Source organism: Hemicordylus capensis, chromosome 1 (genome assembly GCF_027244095.1).
Source record: "Hemicordylus capensis ecotype Gifberg chromosome 1, rHemCap1.1.pri, whole genome shotgun sequence".
Classification (NCBI taxonomy): domain Eukaryota; kingdom Metazoa; phylum Chordata; class Lepidosauria; order Squamata; family Cordylidae; genus Hemicordylus; species Hemicordylus capensis.
Window position 1 is genome coordinate 24,439,421 of NC_069657.1, and position 17,166 is coordinate 24,456,586.

Below are 17,166 nucleotides of genomic sequence, written 5' to 3' on the forward strand. Positions count from 1 at the left end.
TGCTGGTATCCTCCTGAACTTGCTGGTACCTTTCCCTCTTCTTGGTGTACATTCCAACTAAGCTTTTGTTATTGTGGCTTCAAATAAGTTCCATGCTTTCTGGAGTGATTTGACCCCCCAGACTTCAACTTCCTTTTGACCAGTCCCCTCATTTTTGAGAAGTTTGAGAAGTTTCCTCTTCTGAAGTCCAATGTCTCTGTGTTGGACTTCCTTGGCAATGCTTGACTCACATATAAGCTGAATTGGATCACACTGTGGTTCTACAATTCTTACATCTTTCACCAGGTCCTGGGCACAACTCATGATTAAGTCCAAGGTTGACTCTGGTTAGTTCTGCAACCAACTGTTCCAAGGCACAGTCATTTAGCATGTCTAGAAATTTGACCTCTTTGTCAATACCCACATGTAAATTCGCCCAGTCTATGTGTGGGTAATTGAAGTCACCCATTATTACAGCTTTCTCTCTCTCTCTCTTTGACACCTCTCTGAATTGTTTCTCCAACTCCAGGTCACTCTCAGCATTTTGATCTGGAGGGCGATAGCATATCCCTAGTAATACATTTCCTTTCAGTTCTCGTATTGCATTCCATAATGATTTGGTGGAGGACTCCAGTCCTCCTAGGTTTTCTAGCTTGTTGAATTCTATCCTTTCTTTAATGTACAACTCCACCCTCAATCTGCCCCTCCCTGTCCTTTCTGTAGAATTTTTATCCAGGAATAAGAGTGTCCCACTGGTTCTCACCATTCCACCAGGTCTCCATTATACCCATTATATCTATATTTTCATTAGCAACCAAGCACTCCAGCACTCCAGCTCACCCATCTTGGCTTGGAGGGTTCTGGCATTGGTATATAAAAACCTATATGTCTAGTCTTTTACCTGGTGTTGGCGTGTGCTACCTCCCTTACTGTCATTTGACCTCTTTGACCAGCTTCCATGGGTATTTTTTCCTGCTTTACTCCTGGTTTTACCCTGTGCCCTTCTGGTTTATCTGAAATGTTTGTACCTTCACACCTTAGGAGATTTTGCTTGCTGAACCAGGTACCACCCAGTTCCTGTCTGCAGCGTGCTCCCCCCCCCCCCCCACACACACCCAGGCATCATTTTAAAAACTGCTCTGTGAGCTTTTTGATTGCAAGCTCCCTTTGTCTGGTTCAATCTTGATTCACGTTTTGTACAGATTTTGCTTGCCCCAAAAGGTATCCCAGTGCCTAACAAATCTAAACTGCTCCTCCCAGCATCCATGCATTGAAACCCCTCAGCAACTCCTGTCTTGCTGGCCCTGTGGAACAGGTAGCACTTCTGAGAACACTACCCTAGCGGCCCTGGATTTCAGTATGCTACCTAGTAGCCTAAATTTTGCTTCCATGACCTCCTGACTGCATTTGCCAACATCGTTGATGCCAATGTGCCTCACAACAGCTGACTCCTCCCCAGTACTGCCTGACAGCCTATCTAGATTCTGTGTGATGTTTTCTAGGGGTGTGCATGGAAACGTACTGGGCCAGTTCAGTCCGATGACGGGGGAGGTTTCACGAATTTTTTAAAAATTTAAATTTAACCCCTCCTAATTATCCCCATGCTAATTAAAGGTTTTAAGCACTCTCCTCCAAGAAAATTACAAAAGTGGGGTAGTACTCACTTTCTCCTCATGCTGAGTGTCTCCTTTGTTGTAAAGGGGGACTTCTCATGTACCTCTTTGCACACTTCCCCACTAAACTTCAGACAAGTTTAAGTTCAAGGGAGCAAAGTTCAAGGGAGCAAAGCTCCTCTGGTCTGAGCCTTGTCTTCTCTTAAACTGCTTTCAAACTGAGCCACTTAAGGAATATGGCCCCTCCTACAAGCTGTGTGACTCACCAACCACTAATCACTATCCACTGTCTCTCTAGGCAGTACTGAAACTGAAACTGCCCTGTCACAAACAAACCTCTAGCTGCCAAAAAGTAAACCCTAGAAATGACTATCCCTAACAAACATACCTTTGTCTTTTCCCTTTGTTTTCTTGTTGATTTATTTATTTATTTGCTTGCTTGCTTGCTTGCTTCTTTACGAAAGAGAACAAAGGTTTGCTGCCTTCCCTAGTCTGAGCCTTGTCTTCTCAATAGCTGCTTCCAATAGAATGCCGCTTCCCGCCTCCGTGCCTGAGTGGTGGAGTGGGGGGCGGGGTTGTGCACCCGGCCGGAAGAAGCAGGCACAGCAGCACCTTCTTGGCCCCCTCCACATGACCAGGGCCTGGCCAATCAGGAGAGGGGGCCGGGGGGAACATCTTCGCCCGGTAGCCATCTCATGAGCAGTCTCTCTGCTGCTTTAGAGTTTCCCCTCTGGGGGTGGTGCCTAAGAAGGCAAAAGGGGAATACCGTTTGATCTATCACCTTTCCTTCCCTGCTGGCAGATCGGTTAATGATGCCATACTGTACCTCACCAGCTGTGTTCTGTTAAGTACACAACTTTTGAAGCGGCAGTGGAGATGGTTCGAGAGCAGGGGAGGAGCGCGTTGATGGGGAATTGCGATATCAAGTCAGCCTTCAGGCTCCTTCCAGTCCATCCAGACAACTTCGACCTCCTGGGTTTTGCTTTTGAGGGCAGCTACTATATAGATAGGGCCCTGCCCATGGGCTGTTCCATCTCTTGTTCTACCTTTGAGTGTTTCAGTTCCTTTCTGGAATGGGCAGTCCAGGAGAGGGCAGGGCTCGCCTCGGTGGATGACTTTCTTTTTTGTTGCCCAGGGTCTTTATCGACCTGTAAGTATCTAATGGACACATTTCATGAGCTGGCAAAGGAACTGGGCGTACCATTGGCGCTGAAAAAAATGGAGGGTCCAACCACCCAACTGGCCTTCCTCAGAATTGAAATAGATACAGTGGCTCAGTGCTGCCACTTGCCACCAGATAAGGTCCTTGCTCTCGAGCAGCGCCTGGGGCAGCTGCTCAACGCCAGGAAGATCACCTTGAGGGACTTACAGGTTATAGTGGGACACTTGAACTTCGCGTGCAGGGTGATTGCACCCGGCTGCGCCTTCCTTCGGAGGCTCTGTGATGCCACTAAGGGGCTTAGGGCCCCACATCACCGGGTGTGTGTGACAGATGAGCTTTGGGAGGATGCCAGGATGTGGGTGGAGTTCCTGAGGGGCTTCAATGGCATTTCCCTGTGGCGGTCCAAATTCCTGCTAGAAGCAGAGCTCCAATTCCAGTCCGATGCAGCGGGGGGGCGGGGGCACGGTTTTGGGCTTTTCTTCAGGGGGCAGTGGTGCGCATCCAGGTGGCCCCCAGACTGAGAAGAAAGGGGAGTGGCACGAGATATGACATTCCTTGAGTTCTTCCCGATAGTGGTCACGGTGCACATCTGGGCTAGGGATTTTGAAGACAGGACTGTCCAGTTCTGGTGTGATAACATGGCCACAGTGCAGGTGATCAACTCGGGGCTTCCAGGAGTCCTCGGGTGATGCGCTCGGTTTGCTGCTTCATGCTGCAATGCCTGCACCACAACATTCTTTTCACCGCACGGCACGTGCTGGGGCTGGATAACAGCATTGCGGATGCGCTCTCTCGGATGCAGGAGGAGTGCTTTCAAACTCTTGCCCCAGCAGCCAGGGAGCTTCCCGAAGTTTTTCCACCCCACCTATGGAACCTTGGATTCTAGAGGCAGAGGCCATTCGCCTATCCCTAGCACCTAGCATAAGAGTGCGCTATGCGTCAGCTGTCCGTGAGTTCCATGCATTTAGGGTTGACACAGGGCTGGAGGACCTATGGCCCATCCCAGTTGAGCACATAATGTGCTATAGCACACATTTACATGGGATGGGCTTGGCCACGAGGTCCATTGGGGGTAGGTTGGCAGCACTTGCTTTCCAGGCAAAAATGAAGGGGTTTGCAGACTCCACGGTTGACTTCCAGGTGCGCAGAAAGCTCGAGGGATGGGTGCGAGAACACCCACCTCGACCTGATACGAGGGTCCCGCTGGTGCCAACAACCCTGCAGCAGGTGCTCCCACTTTTTAACGCTATTTGTTTTTCTAACTTTGAGGTACGGTTGCTTAGGGCTTCCTGCCTTGTGGCCTTCTTTGGTGCACTGCGAATCAGTGAGCTGGTCTCCTCCTCCAGTTCTGATATGTCAGTGTGGGCCCTGCAGTGCGGGGATGCCTGGGTGGAGAGGGACAAGGTGGTGTTGTGCCTGAGGCGGGCTAAGACTGACCAGAAGGGCAAGGGAGCCACCACCAGGCTTGTTGCAAGGCAGGGCCCTGAGCCTGCAGGCAATCAAGGATTTTCAGGGCCTGGCGGCCCGATGGCCTGAGATGCAGTTGGTCTGGTCTAACCTGCTCCCAAGGACATGCTGGAGGGGCCAAGGGGGCCCCCTGTGCTTCAATAGGGCATGTAAAAAAGTAAATAAGGCGGTTGGAAGAGCGATCACCACCTTAGGGGGGACACTAATACAGCATCCTGACATACGAGTGCAGGATGCGACCCTGTATAGAGGGGACGGAGTGCATCTCTCTGACCAGGGGAACGAGGTGTTCCTCCAGGACTGGCAACGGGGTCTCCAAGAGATACTAGCGGGGTGGGGAAAGCGGGGCTAAACAGAAGTTTGCCCCACTTCTGTTGCAGGAGAGTGCGGGTGTTGGGTAGGTAGATTCAGGGATCGGTGTTTGGCTGGAGGACCAGTTGGATGAGGGAGGGTCAAGGAACAGCCTTTCAGAACTTTGACGGCTCATAAGGTTGGGAATGGCCCCTGCTCGGGGGGTGGGCGTGACTCACCGGCTCAGAGCTTTGACAGCTTGGGTTGGGGGAGTGTCAGACCACCACCACCCTCGGTGGGGTGGAGCCCCGCGGTGAGAGGAGGCCAGGACTTGGAGCCTGACCAAATCAGGACCCGGCCCTTCGCCCTGGTGTGGGGTGCCCTTCACTAGGAAGGGCCACCACGTTTGAGGAGTACCCGCACTCTAGTTAATTGGGACCCCGTTGCAAGTGTCATTACTTCTGTACAATAATAAAAGTGGCCCTCCAACTAAGCATGTCCTGTCTTCATTGCAGGCCTGGGGGTGCAATGCCGCTTCCCGCCTCCGTGCCCGAGCGGTGGGGTGGGGGGCGGGGTTGTGCACCCAGCCAGAAGAAGCAGGCATAGCAGCCCCATCTTGGCCCCCTCCACGTGACCAGGGCCTGGCCAATCAGGAGAGGGGGCTGGGGGGAACATCTTAGCCCGGCAGCCATCTCATGAGCAGTCTCTCTGCTGCTGGGCACCACCCACCCTCCATCACTCAGTGAGGGATAGCCAGTCGTCTACGGGGGCCAAGTAGGAATTTTTTGGGTAGTGCCAGATTGGCTGGGGCTTGGCCTTTTTTCGCCTACTTCTCACTGAGGCTTAGGAGCTGGGCCATTGGTAGCCATCATTACCTATGGGCACTGGGTGGCAGGTAGGCATCAGGAATTGATTGGTCACTTTGCAGGAGAGTGCGGGTGTTGGGTAGGTAAATTCAGGGATCAGTGTTTGGCTGTAGGGCCAGTTGGGTGGGGTGGGGGTCAAGGAACAGCCTTTCAGGGCTTCGATGGTAAACCGCTTTGAGAACTTTGATTGAAGAGCGGTCTATAAATATTCTTTGTTGTCATAGTAATAGTATTTGTTTGTTTGTTTGTTTGTTTGTTTAACTGATTTATATACCGCCCATCCAAAAATGGCTCAGGGCAGTTTACAACAAATGAAAACAATTAAAATCAATTAATAGTTAAAATCAAAACTAGATCAATAAAACAATTAAAATCATTGAAACATTAAAAACATTAACTTTAAAAGATAAGTACCATATGGTAATCAAAGTAACCTGAATAAAACCAGTATCTTCACTAAGAGAGGATATTCTCAGCAACAGAGCTGTTTTGAAGTAGATTACCTGTTGAATTTTTAAACCACATGGGAATACAAGGAGCATGATTCATCACAGCTTATGCCACTGATGAAGACTGTGCATCAGTCGAAATGTGTCTGGCTCAGGACATCAGACTGCTGAAGTACCTCCTTGTGCTGTGCTGTGCTGTACTGCAGGAGTACAAGCTACCTGTTGAACAGTTTATCTCGTACCTTAGATACAAAAGTTTTACTCCTTTGAGGTTTAAGACTCCTGCTGGAGCATTCCCTTTGGAACTTTTCAATATATATATTTGTAGATCTTTCTGTTTACTTGGGGTGGCTTTTATCTTTACCCTGAAGACTTTATTTTGTTAATTGTCTTTTTAATATATATTTTGTTTGGATTAATACTGGTTTTATTCAGGTTACTTTTATGACCATACAGTAATCTATCTTGTACAAAGTGAGAATATTTTGGATCCTGATTGCTAATTCATGTATACTCTGAATTAAATTAATATCAAGATATAGGATATATATCTGTTTTTAGGGGGGCTCTTTTTGTTCACCAGTTGGAATACAACTCCTATCATATGCAGCTGCAATAAACTGCAGCTGGGCATGATGGGAGTTGTAATTCAGTGACTGCTGAAGAACCTCAGGCTAGCCACCCCTAGATAAAATGACTGAATGGTTGGTCTTAAATGTGCCTGGTGGTCTAACATTTATTTTAAAATAAATGGTGGTATTTTTCATGCCACCTGATATGTACATCTCTAGTATATCCCTTGGCCCCAGCATGAAGAAAGATACCCTTTGGGAAAGTTTCTTTCTTTCTTTTTTTAAAAAAGAAATTACTTTAAACTTTTTGTTTCCTACATGCACATGCCTGTCATGGCCAGATGTATCTGAGGTAGCTTTTTGGTGGAGGGTAAATTGTTGTGCAGTCATGATACCCGGAATTTTGAAATCACTAGTATAGAATGCACCTACAGTAGCCACAGCATTAGTACTGGGTCTATTGGTTACTGTGACTTATTGGTTACCAATCACTCTTCCTGCCCCTCTCTCTCCCTCTCCCTCTCAATCTCTGCCCCTTTGAAATCTGATTGCTCAACTTGGTCTTTGTTCTGGATTATGAAATCTGATTCAATGTTGATCTCAGGGCACTGAAGATCTGCCCCCGTACCCTGACTGTTCTAGGAACATATTTCCTTCCTCTCTCCAAGCTCTCGTGCTGAATTGGAAGCTGAATATACAGACACAGGATTGTGTGGGCTGCAAAATGTTCAAAATTATCTAATTTTCCACTCAAGGAGACATTTTCACAAATCTTGAGCGGTGTTTTTAGCAACACGATTCCCATTAGAATCAATGGGAGTCTCGTAACTCAAGTCCCACAGGGGGCCTGGAAAATCACGGCTTTAAAACTGGTGCTTCTGGCAATCATTTCCCCCCCAGTTGGAAACTGCTAAAGGTTTGTTTCTGCTCTTTATATTTAGCTACTTAGTTACCAGGATGGTTACTACACAAGACAGTTGACGATTGCCTTGAATATGGTCGCTGATACAAATTCAAAGTCTTTAAAAAAAAAACAAAAAAACAAGGAATCCAGGAGTGCTTTTTGTGAGGTTTTTAGAATCTCAACTTTGAATTCCAGAAATTTAATGTGTCCCCCACCAGTTGAGACTAGAAGGCGTTGTATTTGATGCTATCAGTTTATTTAAAAGAGCCCCCTGCAAGCAAGGAAGCAGACCTGAGGAGAAGCTTTGTCTATTTGACCCAAACCTACCTCATTTTTCATGGATAATCCAATTATAGCCACACTCTACTTCTTCTCAGTTACTAATGAAATTTCTATCATTATGACAGGCAGTGTGTGAATGAAAGCAGGGCTTCTCTTCCTGAGAGATGCAGTATATCCCTGCAGAATCTGAACCATTCTGGGGGCAACTGAGAATCAGAGAGTGCTCACACAGGAACATAGGAATTTGCATTATACAGAGTCAGACCATTGGTCAATCTAGCTCAGTATTGTCTACACTGACTGGCAGTGGCTTTCCAAGGTTTCAGGCAGGAGTCTCTCCCAGCCCTACCTGGAGATGCCAGGTACTGAATCTGGGACCTTCTGCATGCAAAGCAGGTGCTCTGTGGCCCCTTCCCCAAAGGATCGTCCATCCAGGCACTGACCACACCAAGACACACCATCCATGAGGCTGAGGAGGAGTGGAAGTCACAGTTTGCCCACAGTGCAACATAAGGCAGCTTCACAGATAACAGAATTTGAGGATGCTGCAAGCCACTGGAGTCCTGGGAATGTCTGTGTACCTGGCATCCGGTCATGGGAAGGAAATGCCAATATTGGGCATGTCATGTGAATGTGCCAGTGTCAACATATACTCACAGGTGTAGCCGGGGGGGGCAGCCATGGCCCCACCACCCCAATTTTTTTAAAAAATAATAATTTTTCCCCTCGGGCACCGCCAGGTGGCCCGCTTCTCATCACTGCTGCTCGCGACTGGCATCTCCTCTCTGGCTCCGGGCACCAGCACCCCCCCCCCATACTCACACAGGCACAGCAGCAGCACACTCGCGAGAACTCCGAGTCTGGGTGGGAGCAGAGGGCCAGCGCCCATGCCCATGACCTGACCACGTGGGTTGAGGCAGAGGAGAGAGAGAACGATGGCAGCAACTGTTGGGTGTGCATGCTCTTCGTGTGCTGTGCAGTGCTGCCATTTTCATTGTTCATTCCTGACCATTTCTGTTTCTGCCCTCGAGCCACCACTGCCTGCCCAGCATTCTCTTGATTCTTACTTCCACCCCAGTCCCAACAAAAAGAAAGTAAACTGCTCTTGAATGAATTAGAACGGATTAGAAAACAAGTGTAGGGATGTGTGAACCAGTTTGGATCCAAACCGGTTTGGATCCGAACTGGTTCCGGTTCGGTGGTTCGGATCTGAACCGAACCACCCCTGGTTCGGTTTGGATTCGAACTGAACCGGGGCTGGTTCGTTTCGAACTGGTTCGGACTGGCTTAGACTGGTTTGGACACCTGAAAATAGGTAGGATGGTAGCTGGCACCCAGGGGTACCTGTCACCCAAACCCCAAAGCAATCGGACACTCGTACGATATTTTATGAATTTTTTTTTTTAAAAAAAAAATTTTCTCATAGGATATAATGGGACTCAAACCAGGCCATTATTACTTATTGTGTAGCACCCATGGATGCCAACAACCATGCAAACCCTGAAGCAATCAGACACCCCTATGATTTTTTATGAATATTTGAAATATTTTTAATTATTTTTCTCATAGACTATAATGGGACCCAAACCAGTCCATATCCCCTATTGTGGAGCACCTAGGGGCACAAAAGTGGGGTGGGTGGTAGACAGACATGGTTTCCTACCACCCAAAAAATCCCAAGGCAATTGGACACTCCTCTAATTATTGGTGAATTGTTAAAGTATTTTTGAATTCCTCATAGAGAATAATGAGGATTGCAGCAAATGTATAGCTTCACGTCGGAGGGAAAGGGGTGTCGTAGAGTGCAGTGTGGTGGCTGGTAGTTCCTAGGGTGGGCAAGGAAGCTACCTGAATTATTTGAAAGGAATTGGGCAAAGGGGTGGTTTTTAAGTGATTTTTGAAGTTTACGCGTCTTTAAGGTTTTTCTCCATAAAGAAGCATGGAGGTGTCAGCAAATGTATAGCTTCACGTTGGGGGGAAAGGGGTGTCGTAGAGTGGAGTGTGGTGGGTGGTAGTTCCTAGGAAGCTACCTGAATTATTTGAAAGGAATTGGGCAAAAGGGTGATTTTTGGTTAATTGTTGAAGTTTACGTGTCTTTAAGGTTTTCCCCCATTAGATATAATGAAGGGTGTATCGCTTCATGTCGGGGGGAAAGGGGTGGCCTAGAGCGGTGTGGGGTTGGTGGTAGTGCCGGTTAGGAGCAGGGAAGCTACCTGAATTTTTTCAAAGGATTTGGGCAGAGGGCTGATTTTTGGTTAATTGTTGAAGTTTACACGTCTTTAAGGTTTTTCCTCATAATAAGTTATAATGGAGCTTTCAGCAGCCCCATAAGTGCACTTGGGGGGTGCTGCCGTGGCCCAGAGCGAGTGGTGGTGTAGTGCACATAGGGTGCCAACCACCCCCATGGGTTTCTAACCCATGGGGTACACGGTTCTCTTGTTTCTGAGGTATTGAGTGTGGATTCTATGATAGCAAATGAGATTTTCAATGAGACACCATGAATCCACTCTAATATGCTATCATAGAATCCACACTCAATACTATAACACCCACCCACTCTTTTGACCACATGACCCATTTTTTAATCTTAATTAATTCGTATACAGATTCAGATTAATTCAAATACAAAACAAAACTGGGGTGATTCAGAAGGCTTAATTTCAGACAAAATACAAAATGGGGTTGATTTGGATTTGGTACAAATCGAAACAGAAACAATACAAAACTCACAACCCTAATCTGGAGGGAATAAAATTAAAAGGAGAATGCCAAAGAGGTGTGGGGGGTGGAGTGGAGAAGGGGTTTTTTTTCTTCTCCAGGCAGAGTTGTTCCAACCAATGCATTCGTTTCTATGGCTAAGGGATGGGATGATGATTCCTTGAGCATTCAAAAAGGGAGGGGCATGTGGCTAAGAATGGGGAGTGACCACTTTTGGTCTCCTGATGACATGAAGCCTTGTTATCTTGGGAGTTCAGCTGAGAGGGAGAGGCTGTTTCCTGGGAAGTGAGTTCTTCTTAAAACATGTGTGTATTTAGTTGTGTTCAGTCCACTCACTTCCTTCAGAATAAATCATTTAGGATTAATAAATACCTGCCAGGGGGGAAATAAAAAATCACGGCTCAGTCCTCCTTGGGGTTTTAGGTTGGATTTCTCGTCCCCAGTCCACACATCTTGAAAGCAGTTGGAGTTCTTTTCATACTGTTTTGCCTTGGGATGGGCTCCTCCTGTGACTTCCCAATAGGTAGTTCAAGTTGGATTTCTCTATCACTGCATACCCATGCTGGAAAGGTTCCACCAATTAGTTTCTACCTGCCATGCAGTTCTTAAAAGGTATACGAAAAGCGAAGAAAGGATAAGAATCCTAAGCGCAAGGCAGCGCAATAGTGAAGAAAATTTTTAAAAAGATATTTTGTTCAGTCTTGAAAGTTTATTGAAACAGTGTTTCTCCTAATAACTGCACCTAATAACTGGTGTTTCATATGGATTCCATCTATATTATATGTAACAAACCTGAGTCCCCAGATGATGTTGGACTACAACTCCCATCATCCCCAGCAATGGTCAAATGCCACTGGTTGGGGATGATGAGAGTTGTACTCCAACATCATCAGGTGATCTTGTGTATAGGTGTTTGGTATTTCACCTAAAAATATACTTACTGATTCCTGACTACATTATAGTTAGGAACATAGGAAGCTGCCATATACTGAGTCAGACCATTGGTCTATAAGCCTCGAGTGGCCACAGAGTTAGAGGTTTGGATAAGGAGCGGGTTGTTGGGCCAGGAAGAGCAGGTTACATACACGAAGGGAAGTTGTTGTTGCCCTACTGTATAAATGCATATTCAGCAGGCCCGTGAATCTAACTAGCTCAGCATGAACTTTAAAACGAGACACAGCAAGGCACAATGGACTTCTTTTCTCTGTACATGATTTTCTTCCCTGCTGAGAAACAATACAGCTTGTAGTCCAAGTGATTTCTTTCATTACCAGAATTGTTGCACTTCATCTGTGCTTCTTGAGGTCCCCAAGTAACTAAACATTATGTTAAGTGCATCCTTGATTCTGATGCCCTTAGCTTTTGTTTACCAAATAGCAGCTTTGTATTTTTGTAATTTTGTATTTTGTATTTTTAAGCTGATATTATGGTAAAAGACAAATTTTCTGAAAGATTTATTTTATTTATTTATTGTTAAATTTATACCCTGCCTTTCATTAAGAAAATCTCAAGGTGGCTCACAATAAAATTTAAAAACACAATTATAAAAAAGACACATTAAAATATTGAGCTAAAAAGTATAAAAACAAATCTGATTAAAAAAATAATAATACTAAAATAAGATGCATGCTAGATGTTTGGACGGGGGGAGAGCGGAGGAGGGGGCAATTTCAGTGCTTGTGCTAGGTGGCATTTTCCCTTGTTACGCCCCTGCATATACTGCCCTATTTGTGTTATGGAAAGCAACATCTGTACCTAAGAGTCGAAGTGTGGGGCAGATGTTGACTTCCAGACCCCAAGAAGGTCAGGCTATACTGACACTGGTGGGTTTGCGTGACATTTCCAATGTTGGCATAGCCTTCCCATGATGAAAATCAACTGCATATGTGTTCATAGGCCTCTAGTGACTCATGGCAACCTCAGGTGCTGTGTTGCCTATGAAGCCACCCACTGTCTCTAAATGCAACACCTTGAGGCTCTTCTCACGATCCGTGAGAAGAGCCTCTAGGGGGTTTGTGGGGAGAGCGGGCTAAGCCTGTTCTCCCCACAGACGAGCAGGGTGGTAGCCCTGGGTGGCCAGATTGGCCACCCACACGACTGCCAGCTCCGTTATGGAGCCAGAGGGGGCTGGAAGGATCAGGGGCTGTGCCCCGCGGAAGTTCCAGTATGCCCTATGCGAGCACGCAGGGCATACTGGAGAGACCCCCAAGCCAGGAGGATGCCTTTAAGCCTCCCGGTTGGGGTTTACTCATGAGTTGCTGCGGCACAGAGCCATGCCGTGGCAACTCACGATTAGAAAAACCGGGTTTGAGGAGCACTCGCTCCGCAAACCCAGTTTAAGGGGAGGGGTAGTTTGGCGGGTTAACCATCTGGAAGCCACCGGGCTCACCTGCGAGCCCGGTGGCTCCCACAATCAGGTGAAATCGGGCTAGGCTCCCCTAGCCTGATTTCGCCTGATCGTGGGAATAGCCCCCTTGATTTTCTCCAATGGGAATGAATGAATGGCAACATTTTGGTGAAGGACATCATTCGTTCATTCATTCATTCATGCATTCAATTTGGATACCACCCAACTAACAATGCCCTTGTGGTTTACAAGGTTTTAAAGAACTTGCCTTTTTAAAAAAGACTGGCCCTTGTGGTTTACCTTGTGGTTTTTAAAGACTGGCCCTTGTGTCTTTTTTAAAGACCAGCCTTTGTGGTTTTCAAGGTATTATTACAATTGAAAAATGCCCTTGTGGTTTACAATTTAAAAAACAACATTAAAATAAGATCTAAAGCAATAACACAAATTGAAGGACACACACATAAGTAAGCTAAAAGCAACAAAACAAGCAGTAAAACCAATGAAACCAGTAAAAAGCCAGCATGAACCAATTTAACAGAATTCCAGGCTGAATATCCAAAGAAACAAGAAGGCTCTTGCCTGGTGAACACGGTGGGTGGATCACTACTGAAAATCAGTAATTATTTTGTGCAGCTCTGACACTGTCAATATAAGTTAGTTTCCTCCCAGTGTAAATAAAGGCTAAACTGTTTTTTCTTGCAAGAGGGGCTTTTCGGATGTTCCACTCAGGAACAAACTGTATTTAATCTACTAGTCATCACGAGCCACTGAAAATCCAGCAACCCGTTGGCATTGCTAACAGACAGATTTGTAGATAATGGGTTGCCTTTTATAGCATATTGGGGAAATAAACCATGCTCCACTTTGGATGTATTTAATATGCTGCAGCACATCACAGAGTTTACATTGCTTTAAATATTTTATGCATTTAACATAAGATAATAGTAATATGCATAAATATCTGGAAAGATGAATTGCAGAATTTTGGTGTGGTTGGATGGATGGATGAACAGAAGACAGTTCATAACATACACACCCACATCTACGTGTGTGTGTGTGTGTGTGTGTGTGTGTGTGTGTGTGTGTGTGTGTTGCTTCTCCTGTTATCACAATACTAGCTCTTCTCATGCCCCAGTCCACACATTAAATGAAATGAGCCCTATCCTCCGTACGTTAGCTAAAACATAAGAAAAGTCTGTACACATAATCAGGAAATTTGTATATATACGTTGGATATATAATAGAGCACCAAAACTTAAAAGCCCATTTCATAAGAGGTCCTTCTTAAACTGCTGTATCTAAGCCACATGTCAACAGAGCTGCACCAAATCTGGAGGGGTCAGGGGTGGTGTCTCTTGGCACTTAGACGTTATCAGCAAATGGTCCGGCAAACATGACAAATTGTTTTGATTTTATGACCAATAGAATGTTCAGGGCTAATAATGGTGGAATGTTGAAACAACTCCTCATCTTAACTACACTGGCACTACTGTGCCAGTATAATTATACCCAACACACAAGTTGGGCAGGGCCCACAGGTTATTGAGTGTGCTCAGAGGCTATACTCCAGGCCATATACTGATTGCATGTATGGACCAGAACATGATGACTACTGTGATGAGAAAATTCAGTTAGTGAAATTCTCCTTCCAATGCAACCTTTACATACACTCCAAATGTTCCTACATGAGCAGTCCTGATTTTCTGGCACCTGTTCTGGACATATCACTTTCCTTGTGAGGACACCTTATTCAGTTTTCATCAAAATGAGTTGCTTGAATTGTTGTACTTCCAGGTTTCACTCCCCACCCCCAGGATTTCTAGAAGTTAATGCAATGAATAGAGAATGGATGTACCTTGTCTATAGCAGACGTGAGTATAAAAGCAAGCGCATGAACACTAAGGCAACATGCAGTGCACAGAATACCATTCCATACATTGCAGCTGCTGAAACAGGTTTTGAACTGCAGCAACATATTATGCTTTTTTCTAGGGTTGGTTTTTTTCCCCAACCCAAAGGGAAACACCCTTGACTTTTAAATCAGTGGAGGGACAGGCTATTAAAGAGTACATGAATATCGCAGGCAGAATAAAGCCCTCAGCAATGTGTAATAGTAAGGGCAAGCCTTAAGCAGTAACCTTTGCTATGAAAGTTGAGATGCTACAAGCACCTAGGAAGCTGCTTTATACAGAGTCAGACCATTGGTCCATCTAGCTTGGTCTTGTCTACACTGACAGTGTTTTCTCCAAGGTTTCAGACAGGATTCCTTCCCAGCTCTAGCTGGAGATGCCAGGGTTTGAACCTGGGATTTTCTGCATGCAAGAAGATGCCCTATCATAGAGCTACAGCTCTATCCCCTAAGGCAGGGCTGCAGAACTTCAGGAGTGGAGAACTTCAGAATCTTCAGAATCTTCAGGGCTCCAGAATCTTCAGAACTTCAGGGCTTCAGAATCTTTAGAACCTCAGGGCTTCAGAACTTCAGAATCTTCAGAACTTCAGGGCTGCAGAACTTCAGCCCTCCTGCAATTGTTGGACTAAGCTCCCATCATCCCTGATTATTGGCCACCGTGGCTGAGGATCATGGGTCCTTAAAAACAGCTGGAGGGATGAAGTTGTGCAGGCCTGACCTGAAGGGAATATTTCACAGCAGACAGCGCTCACATGTAGCCACCCATCCAAATGCAAGCCAAGGTAAACCCTGCTTAGCAAAGGGGACAGTTCATGCTCACTACCACAATTGTCTCTCCCTATTTTAATCTGTGAAATGTAGGAAGGTGTGCTTTTAAAGATGGAGGACCTGGAAATCTAAAGGCACGGTGCAGTCAAAGAGGCTGGAAGAGTTGTGTGTGTGTGTGTGTGTGTGTGTGTGTGTGTGTGTGTGTGTGTGTGTGTGTCTTACATACTAATTTGAACCAACCTGAAAAATCTTTGGCCACAGGTTTCCAGTTGCAATGAACTGAGTAACCACAAAAGATGCTCAGCTTGGCAAAGTCTGTTTTGTAGCAACAGTAAATCAAAAGCTTTTGATCAGCAACTGTGCTTTGATTCACAGATCAGTTTGACTTTGTGTCAGCAGGAATTGAAATTATTACATTCCTTTGTACTTCCAATAAAAGCTTTATAGTGTTATGTTGTTTTTTTCATTTCCAGAGTCCAGATGAAAGCAGGAGTGGTGAGTTATAACATGGATCGACAGGGAGATGATTTGATGGAAAGGAAGATATTTCACTTCCAAGGCATGTCCAACCTCGCTGAAAATTTGAAAACCAGTGCCAGGAAGCCAATAATTTTATTTCATTTTGATTGGTTGCTGACATCTGCAAGTAATTAACTAAGGGATGGGCAGCCACCGTCACAGTCATTTCACAAGGAGTTCTCTTCTCTGTTATCATTTAGAGCTAAAACATACCAAACATTTCCCCCTCAAAACCATAGGAGAATGTTGGCAGTGAACATTCAACAAGTACCTCGATTCAGCATCAGCACTCACCTTCTGCAGAATGGCAACAAACAACATTTGATAGAATCAGGGGAGGAACTACTATTGGGCAATCATGTTCAGTAAACACAAGCCACCAGATGGGACCAGGGGGACTGCCCAATGGGGTCAGTGCCAGTGTCACCCAGCACTTGCCTCCACAGCCACACCCATCCCTCCCTCTCTTCCTCCCTCATTAGTGGTAAGTGAAGCATGGACGAGGGATGCTGGCATGCATGGAGCCAGGGCTGCGGGAGCCCACCTACCTACCCTTCTCTCTCTCTCCATCCTCATTGGTGCTGACAGATGGAGCTAATGATGTCACTGCCCGACATGTGTGACATCATTAAGCCATGCACTGGCTCTTTGCCAGTACCAAGTACTTTTGCCAGTACTCGGTAGTGGCTTTTTGCCCGTACCGAGGGTAGGCAGGCAGCTCCCCCACCCCTGGTCCTATGTGTACTAGTTCTCTGCTGGTGCCCAGGGAGGAAGGGAGAGAGGGAGGCTGGCAGGGGGCTGTGGAGGCCAGCAGTAGGAGGAGGAATGGGTGCTGCCAAAACAATCTAACCATGGACTATCACTCATGACACTACACTACTGCATAGTACCTGACAAGTAGCAGAAAGTATGACAGTATTTGACATATGGCAATCAACACTTTACTGATGTGCATAACAGCCAATCTCTGAGATAATATCTGACAGATGATTTGCTGTGAATTAATTTAGTACGAACTTCATCCTTGTAACCAACTAGAACAAGTTGTGATCTCGGATTTCAGTGCCGCAATTTTAAAATGTGAGCCAAATTTTGCTTCAGCTCTGGGGGTGGCCATGAGATTCCTCAAAAATCCGAGTGGCCAGCATCTTGAGTACATATGCAGCCGCTCACCAGGGAGTTCTTCCTCCACTCCTTAGTGCCTATTGAGGAAGGTGGGGGCAATTGTTGTCTCTCTTTCCTTCCCCCAGGAGTGCCCTGTGTCCCCCACAAACATGTCTCTGAGGGTTGCACAGACCATGCCAATTGTGCCATATGTGT

The 17,166-nt window shown here is 46.1% G+C and overlaps 1 long non-coding RNA gene across 1 annotated transcript in view; it reads left to right on the plus strand.

Moving 5' to 3' along the window:
• LOC128340226 (uncharacterized) overlaps positions 1 to 16,426 on the plus strand; it is a 34,931-nt gene extending 18,505 nt beyond the window's left edge. Inside the window, exons 2-3 of the long non-coding RNA XR_008313532.1 lie at positions 14,445 to 14,521; positions 15,801 to 16,426. This is a non-coding gene — a long non-coding RNA (uncharacterized LOC128340226). The remainder of the gene's footprint in view (positions 1 to 14,444; positions 14,522 to 15,800) is intronic.
• The last annotated feature ends 740 nt before the right edge of the window (positions 16,427 to 17,166 follow it).